Source organism: Triticum urartu, chromosome 7 (genome assembly GCF_003073215.2).
Source record: "Triticum urartu cultivar G1812 chromosome 7, Tu2.1, whole genome shotgun sequence".
Taxonomy (NCBI): domain Eukaryota; kingdom Viridiplantae; phylum Streptophyta; class Magnoliopsida; order Poales; family Poaceae; genus Triticum; species Triticum urartu.
In genome coordinates this window covers 76,549,681-76,575,608 of record NC_053028.1, presented here as the reverse complement: position 1 = coordinate 76,575,608, position 25,928 = coordinate 76,549,681, and positions in this window count along the sequence as shown.

Sequence of the window (25,928 nt, the reverse complement as noted above, 5' to 3'; positions counted from 1 at the left end):
CCTCCTCGGCTCTGCCGCGCGGGTCTATAAGTAGGAGGAGGAGGGGGAACGGCAGAGGCTCACATGCTCTCCCTCGCTCTGCCCCTTCTCGCCTTCCTTCTTCTTCTTCCCTTCGCCGCCGCAGCAACCCATTCCGTGCCGTTCCGCCGTCGGGCCTCTTGGTTCCTTTGGTCCCGCCGTAGCGGGGTCGTGCGCGTCTCCGTCGTTGCCTCGTCTTGATCCCCGCCGCATCGCTCCCATGGCACTGTCGAGCTCGTGGGATGGCTCCAACGTCCATGAGGACCACATCGAGTTCCTCCACCGGACGCGGCGCCTGCTGGGCGAGAACTTCGTGCGGGTTCGTCGAGCGCCGGAGGAGGGCGAGCGGGTGATCTTCCGCTCGCACTGCCTGCGCGGCTTCGGCCTCCTGGCGAGCGGATTCCTTCGAGCTTTCCTTGAATTCTACCACCTCCAGCCGCATCACCTCACGCCCAAGGCGGTGATGCTGCTGTCGGCTTTCGTCACCCTGTGCGAGGGCTTTCTTGGGGTTCACCCCACTCTCGAGCTCTGGGGGGAATTCTTCCAGAGCAAGCTCGGCATCGTCGTCGCGGGCGTGCCCGCCCCCTGCGGAGCCTTCAATAGCATGAGGCGGACGGGCGAGAACAATCCGTTCCCGCTCATCCCGCTGTTCCAGTCGGTGAAGCTCTGGCAGAAGTCCTACTTTTATGTGAAGAACGTCGCCCAGCAAGGCGACTATGTCAACCTGCCGGCTTACGTAGTCGGCCCGCCGGCTGGGAGGCAACCTTCGTGGAGCTACCGGGCCAGGTCGCTGTCTCAGGCCAGGAACGCAACCGTGTCCCGGCTTCGGGTGATGATCCAGTCGGAGGGCCTGACCGGAGCCGACTTGGTGGCCGCCTTCGTGGAGCACCGAGTACTTCCGCTCCAAGGCCGGCCTCACATGATTTGCCAGATGAGCGGCCGCTTCGACCCGTGCCGGTTGAGCACCAGGGAGATGCCTCATGCAGAGGTGTCTTACATGGTGAACTACATCTCCAACTGCAAGCTCGCCGAGGATTGGCGATACGGCAACGGGCCGTATTCCCGCGCCAACCCTCCGCCTGGCGTAAGTTTTTCTTCTTTTTCTTCCTTTTTGTAGCCGGCCTCATGATAGCCGACCTCTGATCAGTTGGTTTGCCCTTAGTAGAACCCTCTTCTTTCGCCGACGGCCGGGGCAGCAGGGGTAGAGCACCAGCTCCTCCCCGACCGCACGGTGGACGACGCCGACGATCCGGACCTGGGAGCGGCCGCCATGGAAGACGCCATCATGGGGGAAGGCGACGAGGCAGGAGGCACGGGGCCCGGAGCCGGCTTCGAGGACTGGCCGGACGACGACGAGGTCGAAGCCCCCCCGCACCGTCAGCCGGCGCCTCATCATCAAGGCGCGGGCTCGTCTGCCGCGCCGGCTGCCCGTGGCGGCGCGCAGAAGCGCCGGGCCGCATCGACATTCTTCGGCAGCCGGCTGAAGAAATCCAAGGCTTCCACGGCAGCGACCAAGTGGGATGAGGCGGCCGCGAAGGCGGCCCGCTTCCGCAAGGCGGTGAAACAACCGCAGGCGATCTCGGCGTAAGTCGTCGAATGTCTTGTATATTATATATATATATATATATTGTTGTCCTTTTCGATTGAAGCCCTTCCAAACCTTTCTTTGCTTGCCGGACAGGGCACCGCTTTCCCTTGAGCGAGGTCCTGGCGGATCCGTAGTCGGGCCGACTGGAGGGTCCTCAGGCTCCCGTTGCGTGGATCCCCGCGCCGACCTTAGGGAGGCCACGGAGCGGAACACACGGGAGGCGCGGGAGGAGCGGGAGGCGGCGGAGCGAAGGACCGCCCAGGCGGCGAAGGAGCAGGCCGATGCGGCGGCCAAGGCCCGGGCGGAGGTGGCAGCCGCGGAGACAGAGGCGGAGGCCTCGCACAACCAGCCTCCGCTGCTCGTCGTTCCCCTCCATGTCGTGGCCCCTGACATCCCCGTGCCCCCGTCGGAGGAGGTCGACCAAGACCCGCCGGTGATGGAGAGGAGGGAGGACCACGTGGTCTCCGTGGAGGGGGCGCCGCAGACGGTGCCGACTGGAGCGGTCCAAAGCGGCCAATCAGCCGCGGCGCCGGAGCAGCCGGTCGGGGGCGAGCCGGAGGCAGGAGCCGGCCTCGAGGTGCAGCCGGCATTGCGCCAACGCGCAGGGGGAGGCACCTCCACGCCGGAGCCGCATCGAGCTGCGGGCGCCAGCCAGACGGCAGAGGCCCTGGAGAAGGCCAGCGCCAGCATGTCCGAGTGGACTCCCAGCGGGGGGACGGGCGAGATTAACGCGGCGGCCCAGGAGGTCCGGAACCGGCTTCAAGCCCAAGCCTCCTCGCTGCAGCGATACACCCAAGAGTTCCTCGCGACGCGGGCCGTCATCCGGGTGAGTCTTTTGACCTTGGTTGTTTTGCTCTTTTGATTTCTTCCGTGGGGGCGCGTCAGCGCACCCACTAGGTGTAGTCCCCGAGTTCCGAGTCGGCTATTGCGCAGGCGGCTTGGAACTTACTAGGTCCTAACAACTATCTTATTCTCGCCTCCTGTCTGATCTTCCAGGAGTATCATAACCTCCGTGTTGCTGCCTTCAACTCCTAGGCCCAGGAGCTGGGCCGGAGGACCGAAGATCTGACCAGCAGCCGGAGTGCGTGCTTTGTTTCGTTCATCTCCTGTGGGGGCGCGTCAGCGGACCCACTGGGTGTAGTCCCCGAGATTCGGGCCGACTACTGAGCAGTCGGGTCGGATCTTCCTTGACGACTTCTTCCTTATTGATTTTCCTTTGTCTTCATGCTTGCAGGAGCCAATGCCGACTTGAGGGGGCAGCTCAGAGGGGCGCAGGCCACCCTTCGCACCAAGGAAGCCGAATACAACACCTTGGTCCTGGAGCGTGACCGCCTAGCCAAGAAGTTGGCCGACCAGGAGGAGAGCCACAAGGCGGCCCTGAAGAAGGCGCAGGACAGTGAGGACGCCCTGAAGGCCGAGTTCGAGACTGAAGCGGCGGGCTGGGCTGAGACAAAGCAAGCGCTGAACGAAGGCTTCGGTCGCATTGAGGATTTGATCGATGGTAGGCCGCCTTCCTCACTCCTTGCTTGCCCCTTGCCCCCTGATTTGTGTTCTGACTTGTGCTGCTTTTTGTTCTCTGCGCAGACTACATTCCCGGCTATTCCGTCTTCGCCACCCAAACCATCGAGGCCCATCGCGAGGCGCGCCGGCAGGCGGGGGCTGAAATCGCACCGGACGCTTGAGGAGCAACTCTTGGCGGTCCAAGCTCAGCTGCAACCGGCTCACCGTATGCTCCGCCGCCTCCGGCGCGCCGGGGCGCAGGTGTTGGCCGCCCTCTGGCCAAGCGAGACGATTCCCCGCACCCCGAGTCGGACTGCCGACTGGCTGGAGGTTGCGGTTGGCCGCTTCAAGGCCTGGAAGGCATCGGCGGCCCGGCTTGGGGCTGGGCGGGCGCTGGAGTTCGTCCGAGCCTGGTATCCGGGGCTGAACCTGGACTAGCTGCGCACCTAGCGGCTAGAGGCCGACGAGGAGATGGAGGAGGTGCGGCCGGCTATCGCTCAGCGTGCTTCTATGATCGCCGAGTGCACTGACATCAGTGTCTTTGCTCCTGAAATAAATGACGACGGCGTTGCCCAGCCGGAGGAGTGGTTCGGGCTGGACCCGGCGGCGGGTGAGGACTCGGCAGAGGAGATCGCCTCCAACGATGAAGGCGAAGACGACGAAGGAGAGGAAGGTGAAGACGTTGAGCCGGCCGGTGAAGCGATCAGCCAGCCTCAGCCTGACCGTGCCTCCAGCAACGAGGCGCGTGCAAGCGCGCCTTTTGCGGGAGGCGGTGATCATGCCGAGGTTCACTAGCCGGCCACTCCTGCAGCCGGCGCTGCCGTCTCCACCGACCTGCCCGACTCGCCAGTCGCTCCCCTGGCTTAATCTGTCGTCCTTGCTTTTCCTGTTTGTTATCCTTTGAACAATTTTTATTAAACTTGCGCAGTTCCACCCACTGGGGGTGTATTCGAACTATGTTGAATGCTGGCCTTTTGAAGGTCTTTTGTGTAAATATGCTTGTGTGCGTGTTTGGTTTCCATTCACGTATGCTTTTTATCCTTAGGCTGTTTCCTTTGCCGCCTTCCCCTTTTGGGGAGGCAAGTACTCGAGCTTTCTTAGATTGAAGTGAGGTGAATGGAAGCCGGCCGGCCGGCTACTCTGGTAGTCGGTCGGTGGTGGGAGAAAACCCGGCTTTTGTTATATTAGTCCGTTAGTCCCTAGCCGTTTTTCGTGTGGGCGTCCTTTCCTGCCTTTAACTCTTGCCAGCCGGACAGCCGGTTCTTCGAACTGCGACATTTGGCGAGAGAAGGCTTGGGTGCCGGCACACTACTTGTCTGACCGCGGGTAGGACTTCTAATATAACTCCAGGCGGCCAGTCCCCGGGCCGACTAGTCGAACCCGGTGCCGGACGAAAAAAGTGAATGTAATGACAAGGTCATAAGCATAATATTCTTCATTTATAGATAAAAGATGGCCGTCCCTGAGCTCTCCTAGGGGGGCCTATTGTCTCATGCTTAGTACAAAAGTTAGCGTGATACATACTGCATTTCAACTGTAAAATCTTCGGAGGAAGTTGGCGTTCCATGTTCGTTCTGACTCCTTGCCGGAATCATCTCTCTTGCGTGCCTTCGGCTTCTGTGCGTCGATTAGGTAGTAGGAGTCGTTGCCTAAAGCTCTGCTGATGACGAAGGGGCCCTCCCAAGGGGCCGAGAGCTTGTGCTGGCCGGTTGTTCGCTGGATCAGCCGGAGCACAAGATCGCCCTCTTGGAAGGATCTTGGCTTGACCTTTTGGCTATGGTAACGGCGCAGGCCCTGCTGATAGATGGCGGACCGGCTGAGGGCTAACAGCCGGCCTTCTTCCAACAGGTCGACGCCATCTTCTCGTGCTTCCTTGGCCTCCGCCTCCGTGTACATGGTTACCCGAGGCGAGTCGAACTCGATGTCGGTTGGGATGACCGCCTCGGCACCATACATGAGGAAGAAAGGAGTGAAGCCGGTTGACTTGTTTGGGGTAGTGCGCAGACTCTAAAGGACGACCGGCAGTTCATCGAGCCAACAGCCGGCTGAACGCTCTAGTGGTACGACCAGTCGGGGCTTGATGCCGGCAAGGATGAGGCCGTTGGCTCTCTCGACCTGGCCGTTTGACTGCGGGTGGGCAACGGACGCTAAGTCCAACCAGATGCCCTGCGTCGCGCAGAAACGTGCCAAGGCTCCCTTGGCGAAATTCGTGCCATTGTCGGTGATGATGTTGTGTGGCACCCGTACCGAGTTGTTATATCTGCGATAAATGTCACGGCAGTCGGCCCATTCAGCTTCTTGATCGGCTTTGCCTCAATCCATTTGGTGAATTTGTCCACAGCGACAAGCAGATGTGTCATGCCGCCGCGCGCCGTCTTGAATGGGCCCACCATGTCCAGTCCCCAAACGGCGAAGGGCCAAGTGAGGGGAATGGTCTTGAGTGCAGAAGCCGGCATGTGTTGCTTGGAGCTAAAGAGTTGGCACCCTTTGCAATGTTTAACTAACTCCTTGGCGTCATCCAAAGCAGTCGGCCAAAAGAAACCATGGCGGAAAGATATGGCGACAAGTGATCTTGAGGCCGCATGGTGGCCGCATTCTCCTTGGTGGATGTCTCTGAGGATTGCAATGCCCTTCTCTAGCTCGACACATCGCTGGAGGACTCCAGTGACACTACGCTTGACGAGCTCTCTGTTGACGATTGTGTATGCTCCGGCTCGGCATTGGACTTGCCTTGCCTCTGTTTCGTCAACCGGCAGATCTTGGTTTATTAGGAAGTTGAGGATGGATTGAGCCCATGATGGAGCTGCGACTTCTTCTATTTCCAACACGGCTACTGCGACCAGGGCGGGCGGGCTGGGTGGTGAAATGCTGGAGTCGGCCGCCGCCTGTTGTGTTGGTGCATTCTTCGGGCCGACTACCGCAGTCCCCGAGCTGGGTGTGGTGGTCCCCGGGTCAGGCATAACTACGGAAGTCCCCGAGCCGCCTACTGATGTCCCCGGGCCGACTATCGAAGTTCCTGGGTCACCCGCTTGGTTCTTTGAGCTGGACCCGGCTGCATCGGGGTCAGGCGGCACGAAGATGGAATCAGACTCTGGAGACGGCTTGATAGACGGCTTGAGGAGGCATTGTAGAGAGACGCCGGTTGGTATTGCTTGCCGAGTGGAGCCTATTCGAGCCAGGGCATCAGCTGGCTCGTTGTTGGCTCGTGGTACGTGGAGGAACTCGCATCCTTCAAAATACCCACTGATCTGCTGAACGAGGAAGCGGTAGCTTGCCATATTTGCGTCCTTGGCATCCCAGTCGCCGGATGATTGCTGGACCACCAAGTCCGAGTCGCGATAACATAGGATCCGGCGAATGCCGAGCTCTTTGGCAAGCCGGAGCCCATGTATGAGCGCCTCGTACTCGGCCACGTTGTTGGAGGCGGCAAAGTGAATTTGCAGTGTGTATCTGAGCTTGTCGCCTTTGGGAGAGGTGAGGATGACGCCGGCTCCCAAGCCGGTGCGCATCTTGGACCCATCGAAGTGCATGCGCCAACGAGTGGAGTCGGGAGCTGGCGGTAGGTACTGGGTCTCGGCCCAGTCGACGAGGAAGTCGGCCAATGCTTGGGACTTGATGGCGGTGCGAGGCTAGTAGAAGATCGTGTAGGGGGCCAGCTCGATGGCCCATTTCGCCACCCGACCGGATGCATCCCGGCTGCCTATGATCTCGGCCAGCGGGGCGGTGCATACAACCGTGATGGGATGCTCCTGGAAGTAGGGCTTCGGCTTCTTGGCGGCGAAGTACACGCCGTAGCACATCTTCTGGTAGTGCGGGTAGTTCTGCTTCGAGGTAGACAACACCTCACTCAAATAGTACACCGGCCTCTGGACCGGCTGGGCTCGACCCTCTTCTGGGCGTTGGATTACGATGATGGTGCTGACCACCCGGCTGGTTGCGGCAATGTAGAGGAGCATGGGCTCTTTCTCAGTCGGTGCCGCCAGGACAGGCGGCGTGGCCAGCATCTTCTTCAGCTCTTGAAAAGCTTGGTCGGCTTGGTCATTCCACTCGAAGTGGTTGGTCTTCTTCATGAGGTGGTAGAGGAGAAGAGCTTTCTCCCCGAGCCGGCTGATGAAGCGGTTCAGGGAGGGCAAGCATCCGGTGAACTTCTGGACGTCTCGAAGTTTGGTGGGAATCGCCATTCTCTCAATGGCCTTGATCTTTACTGGGTTGCATTCGATGCCGCGTTCGGAGACCAGGAAGCCTAGGAGCTGGCCGGCTGGCACTCCGAACACGCATTTCTCGGGGTTGAGCTTGATTTGGAACCGGCGCAGGTTCTCAAATGTTTCCTTGAGGTCTTCCAGCAAGGTGCCGCACTTCTCCGTCTTCACCACAATTTCATCTACGTAGACGTGGGCATTTCGGCCGAGCTACTTGAGGAGGCACTTCTGCATGCAACGCTGAAAAGTGGCACCGACATTTCTCAAGCCGAATGTCATAGTCAGGTAGCAGAAGGCTCCGAATGGCGTGATGAAGGCGGTCTGAAGGCGTTCTGCCGGATCTAACTTTATCTGGTGGTATCCTGAGTAAGCATCCAAGAAACTCAACAGCTCGCATCCGGCCGTGGAGTCTATCACTTGGTCAATCCTCGGCAGGGCAAAGGGATATTTGGGGCAGGCCTTGTTGAGGCTCGTGTAGTCTATGCACATGCGCCACTTGTTGTTCTTCTTTAGCACGAGGACCGGGTTGGCGAGCCACTCCGGAAAGAAAACTTCCATAATGAAGCCAGCTGCCAGAAGCCGTCTATCTCCTCTCCCACAATCCTTCTTTTCTCCTCCGACAGTCGGCGGAGGGGTTGTTTGACTAGTTTTGCGTCTTCTCGGAGGTGTAGCTTGTGCTCGGCGAATTCCTTCGGAACACCCGGCATGTCCTTGGGGGACCATGCAAAGATGTCCCGATTCTCACGGAGGAAATCGGTGAGCTCGCCTTCCTATTTGCTGTTTAGGTTTGCCCCGATGACGGCAAACCTCTCTGGGTGCTCGGGGTCAAGAGGTATCTTCTTCGTCTCCTTGGCCGGCTGGAAAGATCCTTGGGCATCATACTCCTTGGGATCGGGGGACAGGGCCGACTGTTTGCCGGCCATGGCCACGACTCGGTTCAGCATCTTCTTTTCTTCGGCAATCACAAGGGACTCGGCCAGCCGGCTGCTGGCTGCTGCGCACTCGGAGGACTTCTTGTAATCGCCGGCTATGGTGATGACGCCCTTGGTGCTCGGCATCTTCATCTTGAGGTATGCATAGTGGGGAACTGCCATGAACCTGGCCAAGGCAGGTCGGCCAAGCAATGCATGGTAGGGGTTCTCCAGGTCCACCACTTCAAACCAGATCGGTTCCCGGCGGAAATGCTCCTTGTCCCCAAAAAGTACATCAATCTTGATCTTGCCAATGGGGGCACAGGACAGGCCGGGTACGATGCCATGGAACACAGTCTGAGTAGGCATGAGTTGCTTCGTCTTGACATTCAGCTTCTCCAGGGTGTCACGGTACAGGATGTTGATGCTGCTCCCGCTGTCTATCAGCACGCGGGAGAAACGGGCGGCGCATCTATCCGTTGCAAGGGTAGCATCCAAAACCAACGCATAAGAGCCGGGAGATGGCATCACCTCTGGGTGATCGGCCCGACTCCAGCTGATAGGTTTTTCTGACCAGTGCATGTGTTCGGCGGGGTTGGCAGCGACCATGCTGACTTCTTGGTGCTCTCGGCGTTTGTTGCGCCAGTCTTCGGGCTGGCTTGTAAATACGATATAAGCGGCATGCTCGTCGGGGAACTCATTGTGCACGGCTCCGACTGCAGGCCGAGCGGTCGGTGGCTGCGGAGCCGGAGGCGGCGGACCGGCAAGCGGAGGCGGCGTGAGCCCTTCACCTTTGGAGATTCGGGTGAGCTAGTGGCACTTCTGGGTTGTGTGGTTGGACGGCTTCGCGCCGCTGTGGAACTTGCATGGGGCGTCGAGAGTTTGCTCGTAGGAGAAGGCCGGCTGCCAAGCCGGCTTGCCGCCCCTCTGCTTCTTGGGTGCGGGCCGCCCTTCGGGCTGCTCGTCTTCGACTGTGGCCACCTGCCGACTGGTGGAGGGCGGCACGGGGCCCTTGCGCTTGTGGTCGTTCTGGTGTGGGCGTCGGCCAGAGTCCCCAGCCGGCGTCTTGGGCGCCGGGTTGAGTACTTTCCCGAACACGTCTACCCAGAGTTCGGTCTTCATTGAGGAGTCGGCGGTGGCGTACTTGTCCGCTATGACCAGAAGCTCGTCGAGGGTAGTCGGCTCGTCGCAGAGGAGCTTGTGCTTGAGGAGGGTGCCTTCTCGGCACCCGCCAGTGAAGTATTCTATGGCTTGCACCTCGTGCACCCCTTCGCAGGAGTTGAAGAGCTCGGCCCAACGCGTGAGGTAGTCGCGAGTGGACTCAGCGGGGCCTTGTACACACAAGGAGAGCTGCCTGGGCTTGGGAGCCCGCTTGTAGGTGCTGGTGAAGTTGCGGACGAAGGCTTCTGTGAAGTCTAGCCAGCTATTGATGCTGTATGGCTTGAGGCTGTTGAGCCAGGTCCGCGTCGTGCCTTGCAGCATGAGGGGCACGCACTTCACGGCAACGCGCCTGTTGCCGTTGGCTATGCTAACCGCCGTGGAGTAGTCGATCAACCAATCTTCCGGCTTAACGGAGCCGTTGTACTTGGGCGTGTCTCTTGGGAGCGAGGACCCTTTTGGGAAAGGCTCGTCGTGGATGCAGGGGCCGAAGCAAGGCGGGCCGACATCGTCTTCTTCTTCCAGCGCCAGGGATCGCGCTAGGCGGTCGATCCGATGGCGGGCGTCATTCTCGCCGACTCCTTCGCGGCGACCTAGCCGGCCGCTGAGAGTCGGATGCGCAACAGGCGGCAGGGTGGGATATCTCTCCCCACGGGGCCGAGGCGGAGGCGGGTTGCCCCGCCACTCCACGGCCCGGGGATGGCCTTCTGCGTCTCGCTCGATGGAGATTCGGGTTCGGCTTCGGCTGGCAGCCGGCTCTTTCTCGCGCCGCGCGCGGGTTTGGCCCGCGGTCGGCGTCTGGGACGTCGCGCCGTGATCTCGGCGCGGGGGAGGGCTTTCCGCGCGGGCGTCGGCTTTGTGCCGCTGTGCGGCCGCATCGATTAGCTGCTGGATGCGTATGGTCATGTGGGGGAGTTCTTCGGCCCCCAATCCGTCTAGCTCGTCTACGGCCGCCTGGGCGGCGCGCAGGTTCTCGAGTGGAGTGGCGTAGACTGGGTGGTCGACTCCTAGCGTGTTGGCGACGACAGTGCCGCGCTGTCTGACAACGCTGGCCCGGCTGGGCCCACCTGGGGGCGGCGTGCCAAAGGCGACGCGGTCGGCTTCGCGCCGGTGGGCCTCAATGAGCCGTCTCATGGAAGCCAGCTTCCGGCCCTCCGCGAGGAGGGCGAGGCGGCGAGCCTCCAGTGCTTCAGCGTCGGCATCGGCCGAGAGGGGGATGGACAAGTCGTGGACCGCCGCATGCGGGGCGTCGTGGGCGCTCTCGTCAGAGGCGCCCTCGTGGCCGATGACCATCACCTCGGTGGTGACAGCGTCGCAGCCATCGGCCCGGGGAAGCGGGTCATTGTAGATCGTGATGTCGGTGGGGAAAGTGTCGAGTGAGGCCATGTCGGAGTCGACAGGCATCAGATCAGTGGAGCCGACCGACTCCAAGTCCACCGCAGGCCCGCCGGAGACGCGGAGTTGGCCGAGGAGGTTGACAAGGTGGTCGGTGCCCGCGTCAGAGGCGAGCTCGTCGGAGATGAGGGTCTTGTCAAGGAGATCGGCGAGGCCGCTCGCTGCACAGACGTTGGTGACGCCTTGCAGCGCGTCGTGGCAAGCGCCATCGGGCGTGCCGGGCTGGCTACGCTTGCTGGGGAGGAAGAGGGTTCCCGTGCAGAACAGGTCTCCGGACGACGGTGCACCTGGCCCCACGGTGGGCGCCAAATGTCGGGTGGTAGGTGCGACATATGCCAACGGGTGGCTTATCATTGTGGGAGCCAGTAAGACGTCGCCGGTGCCTGGAAACGGGATGAGGCGAAGACATGCACGCCGGGGAATCTTACCCAGCTTCGGGGCTCTCCGTGGATATAACACCCCTACTGCTGCTCTGCGGGGTCTCCGCATGATCACTAGATGAACAAGTAGCTACACGATGCTCCTTGAGCTGTTCGGCGAGAGGAGGAAGAAGGGCACGACCCGCTCTCTTCTCCTCCCTATGTGGTGTCTAAAACTAGCAGGGATCAACCCTTTGCATGGGTGTCCCGGGGGGTTTATATAGGCTTACCCCCCGGGGGTACAATGGTAATCCGGCTGGGCGTGGGGCCAGCCGTCTGTGTCTACACTCGCCGGCTTTCGCGCCGGCTGCTGGGGCCCGCCGGCTGGTGGGTCCCGCCGGCTGCCGGCTCCTTGGTCGACAGGCAGGCCCCACTGTCCAGGGCCCGGTCGGGGGCTGGTTACTGTTACTCAATCCTGGTGACGAGGGCTTCGCCGAGGTGGGCGTGGCTACAGTGCCACCGTACGACGGGTGATATCTGTAGCCTCACCGCGTCTTGTCTCCTTAATGGGGTGTCTCCTTCGAGGGAGGTGGCAAGCCGGCTATGGAGAGCCGGCTTTGTCTTGGGCCGACTGGGGGAGGCCTGGCCGCCTTCAGGTGTCTCTCTACCCGAAGGGGCCCACTGCCCGTGGGCCGCACTGGCGGCCCGTCGTGGATGACAGCAGGGTCAACGTGGCAACAGGGCCGCGCCGGACGGGCCATGGCCACCCGTACGGCGCACTGTGTCGGGCGTGCTCCGGGATTCGGGGGTGGCAGGCTTTACTGTAGCCACGCCCCATCACATCGCCGTTATGTGGGTGCAGACTTTGAGGGTACGATCTTGACCGCTTTGCGGGAGCCGGCCTCTTGGAGTCGGCCTTCTCGTGGCCGGCTTCTTGGAGCCGGCCCTCTCGCAGCTTTCTTCATGAGGGCTGAAGTCGGGCCGCCTTCCGATAGTCGGCCTGGGAGACAGCCGGCAAGGGGAAGGCGGCCCCGCATCTTGGATTCTTGAGGGCCAGATCGGCTCGTAATAAAAAAAATCAGAAGGGCCAGGGGAGCCGGCTAGGCTACCCGTGGTCATTTACTCCGACAAAAACTGTGTGGCATTAGGCTATCCGTCGCAAGCGCTTTTACTGCTAGAACCGTTTGCAAAGGTCCATGACCGTCTGTTCTATTTCTATTTTTGCCTGTAATTTATTATTCCAATTGGAAAATTTGAAATACGAAACGTGCAATTCAAATTCTTAGCACAATGGTTCAACAACGAATCCATAAATAAAATTGCCAGTACAATATGTTCAGTAATTACAGGATTAGGTAGCAATTAACTATGATGAACCGCAGTATTTAAAGGCGGTAAAGGTGAAGAGACAAGTGTAAATCATTTTGATTGTCGACGGTGTTGAAGAAGCGGAATGCCCATAATGTGCCTTCCTGCATGCCATACGCATGAACCACTTTTGTCCAACCCCTTGTGACGATCGCCCGCCCATCCTTCACCGCCTTCAGGAAGACTTCTAGAGCATTATCATGGTAGCATGAATTATATACTTTAATCTTAGTTTCCTGCACTCCGGTCATGTAGTTTGCAAGGTAATCATCAGTAAATAGCTTCGGAAACCACTGAAAAGAGAAAAATATCAGATACTGAGGTCTAATAGAGTAATTTGGTGTGGGTAGGGGGAAAAGGCAACACATTACTTACCATCCTAAAGTTCACTGTTGTCTTCGACAAAGTGTAAATAAAGAGCTTAATTCCAATCACCCGTTTCTTTCGCCTAATAATCTTTCTTAGTTTCCTCACTTGACACTAGTTCATGAATATCTCATTGCCCCATACGCAAAAGGGATCGAAGCGTGGATCAGTACCCCTCATATATGTACCTACAAGCAACCAGTAAATGTTAGAAGCTAAACTGAGAATGCACAAATGATGTAAAATACAACGACCTATGTTCCTAAGTACAAGTATTTTTTTGAGATTTCTATATGAACTACATACGGATGTATATAGAATTATAGATATAGTTTAGATTAGAATCTAGATTCACTAATTTTTCTCCTTATGTAGTCTATATTGGAATCTCTAAAAATACTTATATTTAGGAATAAATGGTGTATAAGACATGGGATGCAGCTAACCTCGACAACAAACAACAGCATCGCCCCTTGTAGCCCTGTGTAAGTACATGGAAAGCCAATGTTAACTACAACAGGGTTAACATCCACCAAAAATAGCAAATGATAATAAAACGGCAACATCTGTAGTGATATCTTCATTTCGAAAGAGTAGCACGGTAGCGAAGGGACGGATTAAAAAATGGATACAACTGCTAATTGCAATAGGCTTAACAACATCCTAATTCATGTTTTGTAAGTTTGCAGCCAGTGAAATACAACTCTTTAAAAATGGATACAACTGTTAATTGCAACAGGCTTAACAACATCATAATTCATGTTTTGTAAGTTTGTAGCCAGTGAAATACAACTCTTTAAAAATGGATACAACTGTTAATTGCAACAGGCTTAATGACCATTGAAACCGGTACTGATAAATATGCAATTGACAGAGTTAAACATCACAGGGCAGGTGCTGCCAGAGCAGATAATGGCCAGTTGTCTATAAAAAGGTAGGGAAAATAGCTCAAACGTGTTAGGCATGTTTACTACAACATGCTTAATACATGGATAGTACAAAACATAGCCATTAATTCCAACTTGTACTGGTAAGATTGAACTGGTGGGTACATACTAGGTAAGTCCTGAGAGGTAGTTGTTGGGCCACTTCATCTTGGCCAGAGCCCGCCCAAAGTCAGCGGCGGCAGAGGCAAGCTGTTCGTCTGGGTCGAAGCATGGACCAGTGCCACTGACATGTGTACCTACAGGCAACCGGTAAATGGGTAGAAGTTAAACTGTAATTGCACAAATTATGTGAAATACTGTAAGACATGGGATGCAGCTCACCTCGACGGCAAATAAAAACATGGGCCGTTATGACCCTGCGTAAGTACATGGACAAGCATGTTAAGTGCAACAGGGTTAGTATCCATTAAAAATAGCAAATGGGCAGCATCTCTAGTGATATCCTTAGTCATGTGTGGTAAGTTTGTTGCTGGTATTGGTGCAATTGAGCTGGACACGGTAATATTTGAACATCACACATTGTGTACTACTGAAATAAACAAGGCAAGAACATGCTTAATACATCAACCGTACAAATCATAGCCGTTGCTAGTGGTATTGGTAAGATTTAGCTGGTCAGATCTTACCTGTTAAGTCCTGGGGGTAGTCGCTGGGGGACTTCATCTGGGCCAGAGCCTGCACAATGTCAGCGGCAGAGGCGGAGGCGAGGTGTTGGGGATATACCCCGCGGCGTAACCCAGCCAGAAGTCTAACCCGACCGGATTGGACGACTCACTGGTAACCCGCCCGGAGCTTGGTGATTCATGGGTGACCCGCCCGATCTTGGCGGTTCATTAGTAACCCGGCGAGCGGGTCAGATGGATGACGAGGCCCAAGGCCCAGAAGGCCGGTTCACGTTTAATGGTGGGCCAGTTTATGAGGAAAGCATAAGGAATATTCCCTTACAAAGGAAGTAAGATTAGGACTCCACTTGTAATAAGTAATCCTAATCCAACTAGGACTAGTCATGTAAACCGCCCCTTTAACATATATAAGAAGGGGCAGGGCTCCCCAAAGAGGGACAAGCAAGAAGAAACAATCTCTAGGGCTAGACACAAAGAGCCAGTTTACCGGCGACTCCCTCGTGATGATAATGAGACCTAGGCACAAACAGCATGTAGGGTTGTTACCGCATGATGTTTCCCGGGGCCCGAAGCTGTCTATATCCTTGTCTTGTGTGTTGATCTGCCCTGCGTCTCTTGTCCCACTCAACCCCTCTCAAGCTACCACATAGATGCGTTGGCCTCGCGACTAAGTCCTGACACTAAGGACATCTGCCGTGACAAAACCACAACAGTTGGCGCCCACCATGGGGCGAGCGCACGGTGGTGTTGAGTTCTTGGAGGGAATTCTTCAGGGATCGAGGAGCTCGCGATTGACCGCATGAAGAAGTTTCGGTGTATAATCGCATAGGATAACCTTGCGGTAGAGACAAAAAGTTCATCTTTGGAGATCAGAATCGTGGCTAATTATGGAGCTGGCACGTTCCAAGTTTGAGATGAAAATTATAAAGGCGTGTTGTACACCGCTGCAAAGTCACCGAGATTGATTCGACACCTCTGTCGTTCGTATACAGGTTTAAAAAAATATTGCTGAAGCCGTGTCGAAGATGAATCGGTGCAAGGATCATAACCAGTATCAGCCGACGGCAAGTGTTCAACCAGCCATCGCTTTGTCCTGCATGGAGACCGAGGTCAAACTCATCCATCTGACCCTTGAACCAAGATTTACGTGAAACTCTAGTGTGCTATTTCAACTAGTACTACTCGCTCCGCATGATGGACTATTTGATCTACAGATCCTTATATACATCTGCAGTCCGATGCTACCATGATTTAGATTAAAAAAAGGAAAGAGAAGGGAGTCAATGACTCGGAAGTGGACAGCGGTCTCTGCCCCTACAGCCCGACCTCCGGCCGCTGCTCTGCCGTGGGCCGCACGGCCAGCGCCTCTCTGACGTGACCGCACCAAGCCGCCCGCAGGCAGAGCCCAGCAAACCGCCATTGGCTTTGCTCTACCTCACCTCCACAGCAGCCGCCCGCCGGGTTATCAGCCCCGTTCCGCTGAGCCGCGCCGGAACCGAGCTGCTACCTCCAAGTCGCCACCAAGCCTCACCTCCGCCGCTACGACGCGGCCCTGACCCGTCTGTGCCGCGGCACCCGCGAGCCGCCCGCTCGCCTCGCTTCTCCTGCCTGTGCGTTCCCAAATCGCCATTGAAACCCGTTGTCTCTACCTGCGGGCCTCGCTGCCGCCTCTGCTGCATAGCCGCAGCCTGCCAAGTCGCTGGTGATGGAGGCCGTTCGGAAGGCGAAGAACAATTAACAAAGGGTCAAACCACCGCTCACATCCAGTGATTCGGAGTCAGGTCAATCAAATCATGAAGACTGATGGGAGCGCGGTGTACTGTGTGCCTCGTGGACCGTCAGATTACAAGTTGCCGAAGAAGGCATATTCCACCAGAGTGGTGTTGTACAAGAGTGCAGCAGTTGTACCCAATTTTACACTACTCCACGTCTGCGATTCCAAGTTTTCAAGCTTTAAGGGATGCTATTTCATTACATGAAGCATCAAAACCAAGGATTTGAGTCAAATGCTATGTCTGCGCCCCGGTGTTTTTTCCCTCGCAAGCCGCCCTGCTGCCATTGTTGTGACCATGGATGCAACCTGGGGTACCCGTGACAAGCCGGCCTACCGGCACTGCACAATACTACGAGGTGCTATCCTTCCTACATATTTTATCAGCACAAATAATTTTTTCCAAGAACAATTACTCTGGTCTTTGCTATTTTTGGGCATGACCATTATTTATTACAAAGGTGTCGCAAAGGGGCGCGCGCCAATATTATTGCACTAGAGTTGGTCCGTGCCATGCTGCTAGACGGATATGTGAGTAAGTCGCCGTCCCCCGCTTCATCAACACACGGGACTAACTTGCCCGTCCGTGTCGGCTTACAACGCCACGGCCAACTCGCCCGTCCGCACCGGCTTACAACACCGCGGTCGGTTCATTCGTCAGCTCCCACGGCTGACTCGCCCGTGGTGATCATCAACTCTGTGGTTGATAATTTCTGGCCTAAAATATCAAGGTGAAATCTGTCCAATCAATTTTTATTGATACATTTTTTATTCTATAAAAGAACAAATTACTCCGGCTTGCAATATTATTTATGCAGGAGCAATTGTTCATCGCAAAAGCTATGGCCGTGTCATGGAGACCAGTTTACATCAACATGATTTGGTTACCTCGCCCGTCCGCACCGGCTTACAATGCCGCGACCAAGTCATCTGTCCGAGCTGCCTCTGATGTTGCTCTCGTCTTTGCTGTCCGTCTCTCGCGGCCTGGTCTACATCAACATACCGGGCCGCACGTGTTTGCATGAGCTGTTTATTGAGTATGAGCAAGTCACAGCTTGGGTAGCTCGGTTTTACTTTCAACAAAATGGAGGCAAATTATCATATACCATCAACTGCCGTCTGCACGGGGTGGTTCAATGGGCAGGCGCACAAGTCGCCGCCACTACAGTTTGGTTACTCTCAAATCGCCAGTTGGAAGGATCCATTGGCCGAGTTGCTGACACGGCTCATACTGGATCATTTATAACCCGCTGCAGTCACCTCAACTTTCTGCGGATTCACATCGTTATCAACATCAATGATATACACCGTCTGCTATGGTCAAACACGGAGAATCTCAAGACAACTCCTCGAGTCATCTTGAGACTCGGGGGCTACAATGACATACTCCGCAAATATTGCCAGTTTAAGAACCCCAGGACGATGGAGGAAGAGATAACCCGGTCCCGGAGGCTACTACCATATTGATAAAAATTTAAAAGACGTTAGAAAATTTCCGGATTAAAAAGTATATGAAAATTACAAAATCCCGGCTCAATGAAGAAGTTCCGGGTCATCAGAAATGATTCCGGTTCAAAATCCGGTTCAAGAGACATCTCTCTCCTATAAAGCGTTGAAGCTCTCAAATATCCGGTTTAAAATCCGGCTCAAGGGATGTCGGTCTTACTGAAGCTCTCAAACATCCGGTTTACAATCCGGTTCAAGGGAAATCTGTTCTCCCATAAAGCTCTGAGACTCTCAAATCCGCTTTAAGAATTTCCGGTTCAAAAAGAATTAATCTCTCGCAAGTTCAAGTTTAAAGGTCATCAGAAAATTTCCGGCTAAAAATGAAGATTCCGGTTTACACTACTAGGGAAAAGCCTATACACAGAATTTTACCAGTAGCGCTGTACAAAGTCAAACGCTGCTGCTACTTAGTAGCAGCGTGCGTAAATAAACCGCGCTACTGCTATGACTTTAGTAGTAGCGCGTACTAGCGAAAAGCGCTGCTGCTATGTTTGAACTGGGCGCACATGGCTAGCCCAACCTAGCAGTAGCGCGTATAATGGCCCAGCGCTACTGCTAATCTCCTTAGCTGCAGCGCACTTACGTGTAAAGCGCTGCTGCTAACGGAAATAAAATAAAGTGAAAAACAAGTAGAAAAGTAAATGAAAATGAAAGAAATAGAAAAAGGAGAAAGGGAAAAAATAAAATGTAAATAAAAATAAAAGAAAAAAGGGAAAAAAGGAGAAAGAATAGCAGTAGCGGGTTCTGCAGAAAATCGCTATAGCTGCAGCGTGTATTCCAGAACGCGCTGTAGCTAACATAGCAGTAGCGCCCTTTCTGGAACGCGCTACTGATACTTCTGACTTAACCACGCGGTTCGTCCTTCCCCACGGCCACTTCATCCCCCAAATCAACTCCACTCTCGCCGCCGCCGCCGCCCCTCGGCGGCCGCGGGCTCTCGCCGTGCCGCCCCGACCCCAGATTCAACGCCGGTCCCGCCCCCGACCTCAACGCCGCCCGGGACGCCGCCCCCGACCCAGACCTCATCGCCGCCCCCGCCCCCCCCGGAGCCCCAACCACGACCTCGACGCTGCCTGCCCCTCCCTCGTCGCAGGCACCCGAGGTGAGCATGCCTGCTCCTCCCTCTCCCCTACCTCTGCCTAGGGTTTCTACCTCCATCAAATTAGTTAGGGTGGAAACGAATCGGATGCGGATGCGGCTCAAATGAGTTATGGTTCATGTAAGGGCGGAAACGAATCAAATTTCTAAGATGAATCATAAAACGAGTAAAATTTGACCACTTATTTCACTTTATAGTGGGATAATTGGAATATCCGCTACCACTTTCCACCCCTATAGGTTCATCAAATTAGATGGTAATTAGGGCAGTAGTTCTTAGGTACTAATTAGTTAGTAAGAACTAGGTACTAATTAGGTACTAGAATATTTTATTTATATTAAGTTTATTTTTAGTAAGAACTAGTTAGTAAGAACTTGTTGCTATTTTTTTAGTTAAAGCAATTTTCCCGCATCGACGTGGACGCTGCATATCCCGCATCCTCGTCGTCGAGTCGGCGGAGGACGACACCTGCTTGACAAGATGGGCCATGTCCGGGACTGGGCTCCGCCGGGGTGGTACTGGGAGGCGTTACCTACCGGGGGGTGCAGGTTGGTGAGGAGCCAGCCTGTCGTTGACCCAAACCTTCTTTGGTGGCGGTCGCGTGGGCCAGTGATGGTCCAGAGGCTCGAGGACTCCGCGGAGGTGGTGCGTCACCGTGTCAGTGAGGAGGACGCGCACGTCCATCGCTACTTGTTTGCGTTGGAGCACAGGTTCTCCAGGGATCTCATTGGAGCTATGATCCCGTGATGGTTCCTTCTCTGTGGGTGTCCACCGCCCGCGCCGATACCCCTCGTGTGCTAGGGTTTTAGTTGTACTAGTGATGTTATATGTATGACACTATTCAGGATGTATTAGTGATAATATTCGACGATGTACGGACGCATGAGATGATTTACTTTTGCTTATTGAATGCATGCTAATTTGAGTCTTATAAGATATTTTGAAATGTATATCTTGTGTTGCTCAATATCCAAGTGGCCGGTCATGTTTGCAGGTTACACCTCCGAGTGGCCTATGTTTTACCGGAGTGTTGATTCATTTCTGTTCCGGCAAATTTCAGGTGCTCGATATATCCTATTTTAGCAAAGGTCATGCCGGATTTTTCCGTGAATTTTGGCATGACTTTTGCCAGAATATGTAGGAAATATCGAGTGCCCCGGATTTGTGTGTTGAGTATCCTGGTAGTTGTCTTCTATCGATTTTCAATTAATGTTTTAACTATGAACATAGGAAATGTCTGACGACAAAAAGGATTTCGGTATTTGCAAATACTGCGAAGACGAGCGCGGCCTGTGCGACGGAATCTTCCTAGATGATGATAGGCGCTTCAGCATCAAGCTGGACGAGAACTTCGAAGTGGATACAGTAAGTCACAACGACAAGTCTTTTTTCGTAATTAAGCATGACATCTGCTTCATTTGCTTCAACTTATATTTTTTTTACTATTCTACTAGCGTATCCCCTTCCATGCAAGAGTTTTTGTATTGGATAAGATAGGTTTCAGTCATACTATGGAGGTAAAGAAAGTTTATTTGAAGACCGAGCATGGTTATATTTTCCATGCAAAATTATGCAATTCAGACGACTACACCTATTTTGGATGCAAAACAGGGCGAGCACTATGCAAGACTTATGCATTTCAGCCTGATATGGTTATCACCTTTGATATTCGTCCGGAAGATGATATTGAAGGTAATACCGACATCTGGGTCGATGTGCAGACGCCTCCAGTTACACCAAAATGTAAGTTTCTCAACCATATTTATGTCTTTGATATTGTTTATTCAAAAATAGTTGACAACTAATTTGTATTGTCAGCTTATTTCGGTGCAAGCAAATATGTCCAGCGCTTGGTAGACAGGACCTACTACTGTCCCAGGGATGAACTAAACTGCGAGGAGCTAAGTCATTATGTTTCATGGCTTGAGGATCTTGATACCGTCAAGACAAATTTTCTTCCTGGACTTAGAAATCTTAGTACTGAAAACGTGCGACCAATAGTGTTCGTCATGAACTACGGTCACATCTATTTAGGAAGGATGGTAAGATTTTTACTATTTGTCCTCAGTGCATCTTTTCCATACATTATTTGTGAATCTAAACTTCATTGCTAAGTATGTGACCATACGATGTTCTTCAACAGGGACTCCCGATGAATGTTGTGCCTTATGGGATCGAGACTAAAGGTACCATGAGTATTATTAGCTTACGGCCAAGATATCCTACATGTTACTTTAGTGCATTCAAGATCAGCGATGAATGCTTAATAGTGCAAGACTGGACCAGATATGTGATGGGGGAGCGCAGACAAGTACTAGGGGGCAGCAAACAGATGTGCTACCCAAAATTAGGAGACAGGTTCATCTGCATGCTCCAACTTGATCAAGGAGGAGAGCTACACATGTTTTATGTTGTAATACCTAAGAGAGAGCAGCAAGAGTGATTAGCTATAAATGAGTTTGAGGATGATGATGTGCTACACTATTACTATGATGATAAAATAGCTAGTGTTGGTGGTAATGACTGATGATTATTATTAGCTAGTGTTAGTGGTGATTAAATAAATATTGTTGGTTCTAATGGTTATGATGATGATTAAATAGCTTGTGCTGGCGGATTAGATTCAAGTGGAGGCAACATGTGGTGCACATCGAAAGTACTGCTAGTCCAAACTAGATCAAGTTTGGATTAGTAGTATACTTTTGACATGCACCACATATTGCCTCCACTTGAACCTAATCCACCTTCATTTGACACACTGTTATGGACATAATGATGTAAACCTCATAACTGGTATTGTACCAATATTTGTACGATGGCGCATAAATACACTAAAAATAAAAAATAAAAAAACAATACTAGTAGCGATGGAAAGAAAACACGCTGCCAGTAGTTACATTAGCAGCAGCGTGGGAGTGAACAAGCACTGCAGCTATTTGTCCTAGTAGTAGCGCGTGCGGCACGCGTTACTGCTAAGCAATAGCTGTAGCGCCTTATTAGTAGCGCGCCTACCCGCGCTACTAGTGAGCACAAAACCAGCGCTACTGCTAGGGTTTTCCCTAGTAATGTTAAAATCCGGTTCAAGAGACATCTCTCCCCTATAAAGCGTTGAAGCTCTCAAATATCCGGTTTAAAATCCGGCTCAAGGGACGTCAGTCTTACTGAAGCTCTCAAACATCCGGTTTACAATCCGGTTTAAGGGAAATCTGTCTCCTACAAAGCTCTAACGCTCTCAAATCCGGTTTAAGAATTTTCGGTTCAAAAAGAATTAATTTCTCGCAAGTTCAAGCTCTCAGAAAAATTACAGGGACCAAAGAGAGTTGGATGCATAGCACAACTCAAACATAGGTACCCGGTGAGCACAACTCACGAATATGTCACTTGGGGGCTTCCTGTTCAAACATAGGTGTATTCACCAAAGAGAACATAGCGTTACTACCCTTTTGACTGGGTTATCTTGTTCAAACATAGGTGTATTCACCAAAGAGGACATAACCCTTCCGGGTCATCCTGCCTGTACGCCAGCTGCTTCTTCATCCGGTAATCCTGATTGGCCCGGCGAACTCTTAACAGTCAATCTTTAAAACAAGACCCTGAATTCGTTAAGGTTAAAACGCCGGTTTGTCATGTGAGGGCACGGCTTACAGATAGCGAGGATGAACCCAGGCTACTAAGCCGCCTTCATTGAAACTTGGTTAAACCTGCCTGTTTGCTTGATGCTACTCCGACCTCGTGTACTCCCGGTAAGTCAATCTTTAAACAAGACCCTGAACTTATCCGATGCTCTAAACCCCTTTCTCACACTCTGTTCAAGTATCAATCGTTTCCCATTCAGTTGAAACTTCCTCTTGTACCTTCATACTTTGCTCTCGATGTTTTATTAAGTTTCAACTCGAGAGATACTTCTACCTCATTCCCTGAATTGTTCACGAGATAATTAACCCTATAAGGGCCAGTTCTCCCGAACTTACTCTTTACTTCCCCACTTAAATCTCGGGACGAGATTTCTTGTAGTGGAGGAGATTTGTAACACCCCCAGTGTCATGCTACAGTAATCCTCTGTGATTAAGCTAATCTTTTTTTCCAAATAGTGCTTAATAACCTTTGTTCAATATCCCATTTGAAATTTCCACTTTCAAATCTAATTCAATTTGCAAGTGAAATATGGAGTTGCACAAAGTTGCTGCAAATAGTTCATCTTTTACCCAAAATTCCATAACATCTAATTGTTAAGGAATACAACATCACCTCCAAGCCAAGATGGACTATAGAAATTTAAAATAGTGCCAAATCAACAAATTATTGCTTTTCCATTTATGCAAAACTCCAACAGCTTCAATTAGATTCCAAACTTTTTGTGGCAGTGCACAATATTTCTTTAAATTTGTTTTGCCCAGTGGCATATTTTTGCAAAGTCATTTGTGGCTAAAATAGAATACAAAAACTACTGGAAAAAGAAAAACAGAAAAAATAAAGAAAAAGGCAAAGAACAAAAATAGAAAAACAAACCAGAAAAATAAATAAAAAGAAAGCCCCCCCCAATAGGCCACGGCCCAGCTGGCCTCTGGACCCACCAGGCCGGTCTAGTCGGCCCAGCCACCCCCACCTGCGCCCTAACCATAGCTCATCACTCGCCTCCACCCGCACGACCCCCCACTTTCCCCCGATCCCCATCTCACTCCTCGTTCCCCTCCACCTCGCGCCGCACGCACACACACGCACGCATCGTGCTTGGGAGAGGAGCTCCCTGCGCCCGATCCCCTCGCCAACCACGATGCCTCAGCCGTGTCTCCCTCTGCTTCTCCTGCTGCAGAGCACCGCCGCCACCGCGAGTCCCCCCTCCACCGTCACGTCTTCTCCGCCCCATCGCCGTCTTCCCTGCTCCGTTGAGGCCGCCACCCACCTGCACCGAAGGCCGCCCCACCCCACGGCCTCCTCCTCGCGGCTCCTCTTCGTCCACACCTCTGCTTCGCCCTCGCGCCTGCCGGCCCATCTGGTCGCCGGACCTTGCCGGCAGGTTCCCGTAGGCCTCCCCGGGCGCTTCCTCGACATGCCCCGAGTTCGCCCCTGCGCTCCATGTGAGCAACCACCACGATTCCCCTTCTTCCCCATGTTTTCCCTTCTTCTCAGACGCCGTAGTGTCGTGCACGCCTTCCCTATGCTCACACCGACCGTGCCCGATGCACGCGCGAGCTCTGCCCCGCCACCCCTGCTCGCCTAGCATTGACCTGGTGCGCGCCAACGCGCGCCCGACCACCCGCAGCACGCTCGCCCGCCCACTCGCGACCACGTCGCCGCTCGGCCGTCGACGTTGCCGTAGTTCCTGGCCATCCCCGGCCACACCGATACCGTAGATTGATGCACCGCTCCGTCCGCATCGCGTGGAGCCTCACGGCCTAAAAGTTAGAGCATCTCCAGTCGCGCCCCCAACAGGCCCTCCCCGGGCGTTTTTGTCGCGCCCGGCACCGAAAAATGGCCCAGTCGCGCCCCCAGGAGCCCGTTTTTCGCCAGCTCGGGCCGAAACTGGTGCTGGCGGACCCAGGCCGAACCCGGCGCCCTGGGGGGCGCCTGGGGCACTGGCACAAATGAAAAGGACGCGTGGGTCCGCCCTGTCGGTGAGTCGAGCGCCTCTTCCCACTGTTTCTTCCCGCTTTTCCCCCACTTCCCTCCCATTCTCTCTCAATTCCTCCTGCCAATCTCCCTCCCACTCGCCTCCCATCCGGCCGGCCGCCATGCCACCAAAGAAGTACGTCGTCCCCCGGGCCGCAGCAATCGCGACCGCCTCCGTCGCCCAGCCGAAGCAGAGGAAGCCAAGGGCGCCGCCGTCCAAGCCACCGGTCATGTCAAACACCGAGTGAAGGGTGGAAGTTTAGCGACGGGACACTGTCACCGCCGACCGGCGGAATAGGGCGATCGCGAAGAAGGCCCGTGACAATGCGGCGCGTGCGGCTGCGGCTTCGGCGGACCAAGCCAAGGTCGAGGCGACTCGCGCAGGGATGATGAATCCACCCGGCAGCCACGCCCAGCACGTGCCCTGGGGCCAGCAAGGCGTCGGCTCTCCGTCGCCGCAGCCATGGGGATGCACGTCCTCGCCGGGCTATATATGCCGATGGGGACGTGCACAGTGGGTTCAACCCCAATGTCACCTTCCCCCATGGACACCCAGCCCAGCGCACGCCCTCGCCTGCCTTCACCGGCATGCAGTACCCTCCATACAACTACTCGCCGCCCGCCTACGCGTCCTCCCCGATGCCCCCTTTCCGCCACGGCGCGCTGCCCTTCTTGAACCTCGGCGGCACCGACGAGACCGAGGCCGACATGGAAGACATCATCGCGACAGGCTCGACCACGACCGCCGCGTCTCTCGGGTTCGTCACCCCGGAAGACATGGTGGATCTAAGCGACAGCATGGATGGCGAGCTCGGCTACGTCTATGGCGAGGAGGAGCGGGAGGAGCAGGAGCAGGACGACGAAGAGGAGGAGGAGGAGGAGCCGGCGACTATTCCGGCGAGGAGGTCGGGTCTGGCGAGCTGCGCATCAAGTGGGCGTCAAAGGAGGAGGAATGCCTCGTCGAAGCATGGAAAGTCATCTACCTCGACCTGATCACCGGCACGAACCAGAGCATCGAGACGTACTGGGACCGCATCAAGGCCGAGTTTGACGAACACAAGCTCGTCGACCCCTACATTAAAGGTGTCTACATGCAGCGCGGGGCGAAGGCGGTGGCGAACCATTGGGGGCGTATCCAAGGGCGTGCAACAAATGGCATGGGATCGTCGAGGAGGTCGCAGCTCGCCCGGAGAGCGGCGCCAGCATTGAGGATCAGGTATGGCACGCCGGTCTCCCTCCTCTCTTCGCCGTGTGCGCCCGCCAACTTTTTGTTCCTCTGCGCAGTTGCTGCGCATGTTCGCCTTGTATTGGCAGGGTAACAACGACGCCGAATTCAAGTACCTCCACGTTTACAAGCGCATTGACATGTGCGAGAAGTGGGCGGAAGTCCGGTGCACCCTCGACAAGGCCAAGGAAACCTACAAGCCGTACGCGACGGCTCCGGGCGCGTCAAAAGGGCGGCCGGACAGCAACAAAGGTGCCAAGAAGGGGAAACACGCCGACACGGCCA